General features: G+C 47.5%; 1 non-coding gene across 1 annotated transcript in view; it reads left to right on the forward strand.

Annotated features, from left to right (window-relative positions):
• Positions 1-958, forward strand: part of LOC143278540 (large subunit ribosomal RNA) — a 3,752-nt gene extending 2,794 nt beyond the window's left edge. The window contains exon 1 of the ribosomal RNA XR_013054162.1: positions 1-958. This exon is cut by the window's left edge and continues 2,794 nt beyond it. This is a non-coding gene — a ribosomal RNA (large subunit ribosomal RNA).
• Positions 959-7,500: the final 6,542 nt, after the last annotated feature.

A 7,500-nucleotide genomic window follows, 5' to 3' on the forward strand; every position in this document is an offset into this window, starting at 1 on the left:
AGATCGACCTTGAAATACCACTACTCTTTATCGTTTCTTTACTTATTCAGATCGAGCGAGAGCGGGGGCGCAAGCCCTAAGCTTCTGGAATTAAGCTCTCGACCGTCGCCGCCGAGGCGATCCGCTCTGAAGACCGTGTCAGGCGGGAGTTGACTGGGGGCGGTACATCTGTCAAAAGGTAACGCAGGTGTCCTAAGGCGAGCTCAGCGAGACGAAACCTCGCGTAGAGTAAAAAGGGCAAAAGCTCGCTTGATTTTGATTTTCATTACGAATACAGACCGTGAAAGCGTGGCCTATTCGATCCTTGTGACTTTAGGAGTTTTAAGCCAAGAGGTGTCAGAAAAGTTACCACAGGGATAAACTGCTTGTGGCAGCCAAGCGTTCATAGCGACGTTGCTTTTGATCCTTCGAATGTCGCTCTTCCTATCATTGCGAAGCAGAATTCGCCAAGCGTTGGATTGTTCACCCACTAATAGTGAACGTGAGCTGGGTTTTAGACCGTCGTGAGACAGGTTGTAGTTTTACCCTACTGATGACAAGGTCGTTGCTACGTAATTCTGCTCAGTACGAGAGGAAACCGCAGATTCAGACATTTGGTTTTACGTGCTTGGCTGATAAGCCAATGGTGCGAGGCTACCATCTGAGGGATTATGACTGAACGCCTCTAAGTCAGAATCCCCCGGATTTGTGACGATACTCTCAGTGCCGCCCGCGTCGGGAGGCAACGATACACGCGGACGGACCCGCAGGGGCGTCCGCGGTGGTGAAGCCACAGTACTCGGTCGTTGGCCGACGCGCCGAGCAGCGCGCGCGGGGACCGCAACGATATTCACCCCATGCGACGTTGCGGTGCCAAATCATTCGTAGACGACCTAGTTCTCGGTCGGTGTGTCGTACTTAGTAGAGCAGCCACCTCACTGCGATCTATTGAGACTCAGCCTTGGACCAGGAGATTTGTCCGCTTTCTTTTGCAGACGGACGCATCTTTCCTGCGCTCCTCCTCCTCCTCCTCACGCACGATCCCCCTTACCTCTCTCTCTCTCCTCGCCTCGCCTCGCCACGCCTCGCCTCGACTCTCCGCCGATGTGCGAGAGTGGTGTGGCGGCAGGGGCATGGCAGGGGGGTGTGGGTGTGCGAGTTTTTTAAAAAAAAATTTATATTTTATTTTCCCCCCTCCCTGAAAGGCTGTGGATAAAAGCATGCCCGTAAACTTGTTAAGGGAGGGCTGTGGATGATGTTGGGAAGAAAAGTTAAGTTGTGGATAAAAACGATTGAGGTGGATTCTGTCTGGGCGAGAAGGGTAGGTAGGCAGCAGGCAGGGCAGGCAGGCAGGCAGGCAAAGGGCGTTTCTGTCAACTGCAGAAAGAAGAAAAAAGGAAAGGAAAGAAAAGGTAAAGGCTGTGGATAACAAGTACAGGCTTTCTGATTTATAACTGCACCCACAACTCACTAGACTTGACTACGAGTTATTAATACACAACAACACACAGACACGACAAACTTCAGTCCACACTACCACATTCATATACTTTATCATTTTGTTTCCTTTTATTGTATTCATATGTCCCGTCAATGGCGAGAGGGCGTTTTCCTCTCAACTTTGGCATGCTCGCTGAGGGAAAAGGTCAGGTACATGGTTGTGGGATTAAAAAGTAAACGCGCTGTGGAGAATTGTCCCAAATCGTTCAGGCGCCGTGAAAAAAAGAAAGACGTAGTCGTCAACGTCTGGTCCCGTCAATGCGAAGGGCGTTTTCTCTCAACTTTGGCATGCTCGCTGAGGAAAAGGCAGGTAAAGGTTGTGGATAAAAGTCCGAAGAACCTCGCTAACAATTGCCAAAATCTTTCCGCTGCCATTCAAAAATGGACTACTCCTCCACACCACCTCCCGTCCATGCCAAACGGCGTTTTCTCTCAACTTTGGCATGCTCGGAGAGAAAAAAAGAAGGCAGGTAAAGGTTGTGGATAAAAAAGTAAAAAATTGCCAAAATACTTTCTGGGCCCTCAAAAAAAGGCCTACTCCTCAACGCCTGCTCCCGTCCATGCCGAACCGCGTTTTCTATCAACTTTGGCATGCTCGGAGAGAGAAAAAAGGAAAAAAAGAAAAAAAAGGTCCAGTAAAGGTTGTGGATAAAAGTAACCGGCTTTGGAGAATTGCCTGAATCCTTCCGGCGCTGTGAAAAAAAAAGACCAAAAAAAAGACCTGGTCGTCAACGCCTGCTCCTGTCCATGCCAAACGGCGTTTTCCTCTCAACTTTGGCATGCTCGCTGAGGAAAAGGCAGGTAAAGGTTGTGGATAAAAAGTAAACGCGCTGTGGAGAATTGCCCAAATCGTTCAGGCGCCGTGAAAAAAAGAAAGACGTAGTCGTCAACGTCTGGTCCCGTCAATGGCGAAGGGCGTTTTCTCTCAACTTTGGCATGCTCGCTGAGGAAAAGGCAGGTAAAGGTTGTGGATAAAAGTCCGAAGAACCTCGCTACAATTGCCAAAATCTTTCCGCTGCCATTCAAAAATGGACTACTCCTCCACACCTCCTCCCGTCCATGCCAAACGGCGTTTTCCTCTCAACTTTGGCATGCTCCGGAGAGAAAAAATGGCAGGTAAAAGGTGTGGATAAAAAAGTAAAAAATTGCCAAAATACTTTCTGGGCCCTCAAAAAAAGGCCTACTCCTCAACGTCCTGCTCCCGTCCATGCCGAACCCGCGTTTTCTATCAACTTTGGCATGCTCGGAGAGAGAAAAAAGGAAAAAAAGAAAAAAAAGGTCCAGTAAAGGTTGTGGATAAAAGTAACCGGCTTTGGAGAATTGCCTGAATCCTTCCGGCGCTGTGAAAAAAAAAGAACCAAAAAAAAGACCTGGTCGTCAACGCCTGCTCCTGTCCATGCCAAACGCGTTTTCCTCTCAACTTTGGCATGCTCGCTGAGGAAAAGCAGGTAAAGTTGTGGATAAAAAGTAAACGCGCTGTGGAGAATTGCCCAAATCGTTCAGGCGCCGTGAAAAAAAGAAGACGAGTCGTCAACGTCTGGTCCCGTCAATGGCGAAGGGCGTATTCTCTCAACTTTGGCATGCTCGCTGAGGAAAAGGCAGGTAAAGTTGTGGATAAAAGTCCGAAGAACCTCGCTACAATTGCCAAAATCGTTCCGCTGGCCATTCAAAAATGGACTACTCCTCCACACCTCCTCCCGTCCATGCCAAACGGCGTTTTCTCTCAACTTGGCATGCTCGGAAGAGAAAAAAAGGCAGGTAAAGGGTTGTGGATAAAAAAGTAAAAAATTGCCAAATACTTTCTGGGGCCCTCAAAAAAAGGCCTACTCCTCAACGCCTGCTCCCGTCCATGCCGAACCGCGTTTTCTATCAACTTTGGCATGCTCGGAGAGAGAAAAAAGGAAAAAAAGAAAAAAAAAGGTCCAGTAAAGGTTGTGGATAAAAGTAACCGGCTTTGGAGAATTTGCCTGAATCCTTCCGGCGCTGTGAAAAAAAAAGACCAAAAAAAAGACCTGGTCGTCAACGCCTGCTCCTGTCCATGGCAAACGGCGTTTTCCTCTCAACTTTGGCATGCTCGCTGAGGAAAAGGCAGTAAAGGTTGTGGATAAAAAGTAAACGCGCTGTGGAAATTGCCCCAAATCGTTCAGGCGCCGTGAAAAAAAGAAAGACGTATCGTCAACGTCCTGGTCCCGTCAATGGCGAAGGGCGTTTTCTCTCAACTATTGCATGCACGCTGAGGAAAAGGCAGGTAAAGGTTGTGATAAAAGTCCGAAGAACCTCGCTACAATTCCAAAATCATTCCGCTGCCATTCAAAAATGGACTACTCCTCCACACCTCCTCCCGTCCATGCCAAACGGCGTTTTCTCTCAACTTTGGCATGCTCGAGAGAAAAAAAGGCAGGTAAAGGTTGTGGATAAAAAAGTCAAAAATTGCCAAAAATATCTTTCTGGGCCCTCAAAAAAAGGCCTACTCCTCAACGCCTGCTCCCGTCCATGCCGAACCGCGTTTTCTATCCACTTTGGCATGCTCGGAGAGAGAAAAAAGGAAAAAAAGAAAAAAAAAGGTCCAGTAAAGGTTTTGGATAAAAGTAACCGGCTTTGGAGAATTGGCTGAATCCTTCCGGCGCTGTGAAAAAAAAAGACCAAAAAAAAAGACCTGGTCGTCAACGCCTGCTCCTGTCCATGCCAAACGGCGTTTTCCCTCTCAACTTGGCATGCTCGCTGAGGAAAAGCAGGTAAAGGTTGTGGATAAAAAGTAAACGCGCTGTGGAGAATTGCCCAAATCGTTCAGGCGCCGTGAAAAAAAGAAAGACGTAGTCGTCAACGTCTGGTCCCGTCAATGCGAAGGGCGTTTTCCTCTCAACTTTGGCATGCTCGCTGAGGAAAAGGCAGGTAAAGGTTGTGGATAAAAGTCCGAAGAACCTCGCTACAATTGCCAAAATCTTCCGCTGCCATTCAAAAATGGACTACTCCTCCACACCTCCTCCCGTCCATGCCAAACGGCGTTTTCTCTCTCAACTTTGGCATGCTCGGAGAGAAAAAAAGGCAGGTAAAGGTTGGTGATAAAAAAGTCAAAAATTGCCAAAATACTTTCTGGGTCCATCAAAAAAAGGCCTACTCCGCAACGCCTGCTCCCGTCCAATGCCGAACCGCGTTTCTCTATCAACTTTGGCATGCTCGGAGAGAGAAAAAAGGGAAAAAAAGAAAAAAAAAGGTCCAGTAAAGGTTGTGGATAAAAGTAACCGGCTTGGAGAATTGCCTGAATCCTTCCGGCGCTGTGAAAAAAAAAGACCAAAAAAAAGACCTGGTCGTCAACGCCTGCTCCTGTCCATGCCAAAACGGCGTTTCCCTCTCAACTTTGGGCATGCTCGCTGAGGAAAAGGCAGGTAAAGGTTGTGGATAAAAAGTAAACGCGCTGTGTAGAATTGCCCAAATCGTTCAGGGGCGCCGTGAAAAAAAGAAAGACGTAGTCGTCAACGTCTGTCCCGTCAATGGCGAAGGGCGTTTTCTCTCAACTTTGGCATGCTCGCTGAGGAAAAGGCAGGTAAAGGTTGTGGATAAAAGTCCGAAGAACTCGCTACAATTGCCAAAATCTTTCCGCTGCCATTCAAAAATGGACTACTCCTCCACACCTCCTCCCGTCCATGCCAAACGGCGTTTTCCTCTCAACTTTGGCCATGCTCGGAGAGAAAAAAAGGCAGGTAAAGGTTGTGGATAAAAAAGTCAAAAATTGCCAAAATACTTTCTGGGGCCCTCAAAAAAAGGCCTACTCCTCAACGCCTGCTCCCGTCCATGCCGAACCGCGTTTTCTATCAACTTTGGCATGCTCGGAGAGAGAAAAAAGGAAAAAAAAGAAAAAAAAAGGTCCAGTAAAGGTTTGGATAAAAGTAACCGCTTTGGAGATTGCCTGAATCCTTCCGGCGCTGTGAAAAAAAAAGACCAAAAAAAAAGACCTGGTCGTCAACGCCTGCTCCTGTCCATGCCAAACGGCGTTTTCCTCTCAACTTTGGCATGCTCGCTGAGGAAAAGGCAGGTAAAGGTTGTGGATAAAAAGTAAACGCGCTGTGGAGAATTGCCCAAAATCGTTCAGGCGCCGTGAAAAAAAGAAAGACGTAGTCGTCAACGTCTGGTCCCGTCAATGGCGAAGGGCGTTTTCACTCAACTTTGGCATGCTCGCTGAGGAAAAGGCAGGTAAAGGTTGTGGATAAAAGTCCGAAGAACCTCGCTACAATGCCAAAATCTTTCCGCTGCCATTCAAAAATGGACTACTCCTCCACACCTCCTCCCGTCCATTGCCAAACGGCGTTGTTCTCTCAACTTTGGCATGCTCGGAGAGAAAAAAGGCAGGTAAAGGTTGTGGATAAAAAAGTCAAAAATTGCCAAAATACTTTCTGGGCCCTCAAAAAAAGGCCTACTCTCAACGCCTGCTCCCGTCCATGCGAACCGCGTTTTCTATCAACTTTGGCATGCTCGGAGAGAGAAAAAAGGAAAAAGAAAAAAAAGAAAAAAAAGGTCCAGTAAAGGTTGTGGATAAAAGTAACGCGGCTTTGGAGAATTGCCTGAATCCTTCCGGCGCTGTGAAAAAAAAAGACCAAAAAAAAGACCTGGTCGTCAACGCCTGCTCCTGTCCATGCCAAACGGCGTTTTCCTCTCAACTTTGGCATGGCTCGCTGAGGAAAAGGCAGGTAAATGTTGTGGGATAAAAAGTAAACGCGCTGTGGAGAATTGCCCAATATCGTTCAGGCGCCGTGAAAAAAAGAAAGACGTATTCGTCAACGTCTGGTCCCGTCAATGGCGAGAGGGGGGCGTTTTCTCGTCAACTTGGCATGCTCGCTGAGGAAAAGGCAGGTAAAGGTTGTGGATAAAAGTCCGAAGAACCTCGCTACAATTGCCAAAATCTTTCCGCTGCCATTCAAAAATGGACTACTCCTCCACACCTCCTCCCGTCCATGCCAAACGGCGTTTTCTCTCAACTTTGGCATGCTCGAGAGAAAAAAAGGGGCAGTAAAGGTTGTGGATAAAAAAGTCAAAAATGCCAAAATACTTTCTGGGCCCTCAAAAAAGAGGCCTACTCCTCAACGCCTGCTCCCGTCCATGCCGAACCGCGTTTTCTATCAACTTTGGCATGCTCGGAGAGAGAAAAAAGGAAAAAAAGAAAAAAAAGGTCCAGTAAAGCGTTGTGGATAAAAGTAACCGGCTTTGGAGAATTGCCTGAATCCTTCCGGCGCTGTGAAAAAAAAGACCAAAAAAAAGAAGACCTGGTCGTCAACGCCTGCCTCCTGTCCATGCCAAACGCGTTTTCCTCTCAACTTTGGCATGCTCGCTGAGGAAAAGAGGCAGGTAAAGGTTGTGGATAAAAAGTAAAACGCGCTGTGGAGAATTGCCCAAATCGTTCAGGCGCCGTGAAAAAAAGAAAGACGTAGTCGTCAACGTCTGGTCCCGTCAATGGCGAAGGGCGTTTTCTCTCAACTTTGGCATGCTCGCTGAGGAAAAGGGCAGGTAAAGGGTGTGGATAAAAGTCCGAAGAACCTCGCTACAATTGCCAAAATCTTTCCGCTGCCATTCAAAAATGGACTACCTCCTCCACACCTCCTCCCGTCCATGCCAAACGGCGTTTTCTCTCAACTTTGGCATGCTCGGAGAGAAAAAAGGCAGGTAAAGGTTGTGGATAAAAAAGTCAAAAATTGCCCAAAATACTTTCTGGCCCTCAAAAAAAGGCCTACTCCTCAAACGCCTGCTCCCTCCATGCCGAACCGCGTTTTCTATCAACTTTGGCATGCTCGGAGAGAGTAAAAAGGAAAAAAAGAAAAAAAGAGGCAGGTAAAGGTGTGGATAAAAAAGTAAAAAATTGCCAAAATACTTTCTGGGCCCTCAAAAAAAGGCCTACTCCTCAACGCCTGCTCCCGTCCATGCCGAACCGCGTTTTCTATCAACTTTGGCATGCTCGGAGAGAGAAAAAAGGAAAAAAAGAAAAAAAAGGCAGGTAAAGGTTGTGGATAAAACTCCAAAACCTCGCTACAA

This window comes from Babylonia areolata, unplaced genomic scaffold (assembly GCF_041734735.1).
Source record: "Babylonia areolata isolate BAREFJ2019XMU unplaced genomic scaffold, ASM4173473v1 tig00006501, whole genome shotgun sequence".
NCBI classification, from domain to species: Eukaryota; Metazoa; Mollusca; class Gastropoda; order Neogastropoda; family Buccinidae; genus Babylonia; species Babylonia areolata.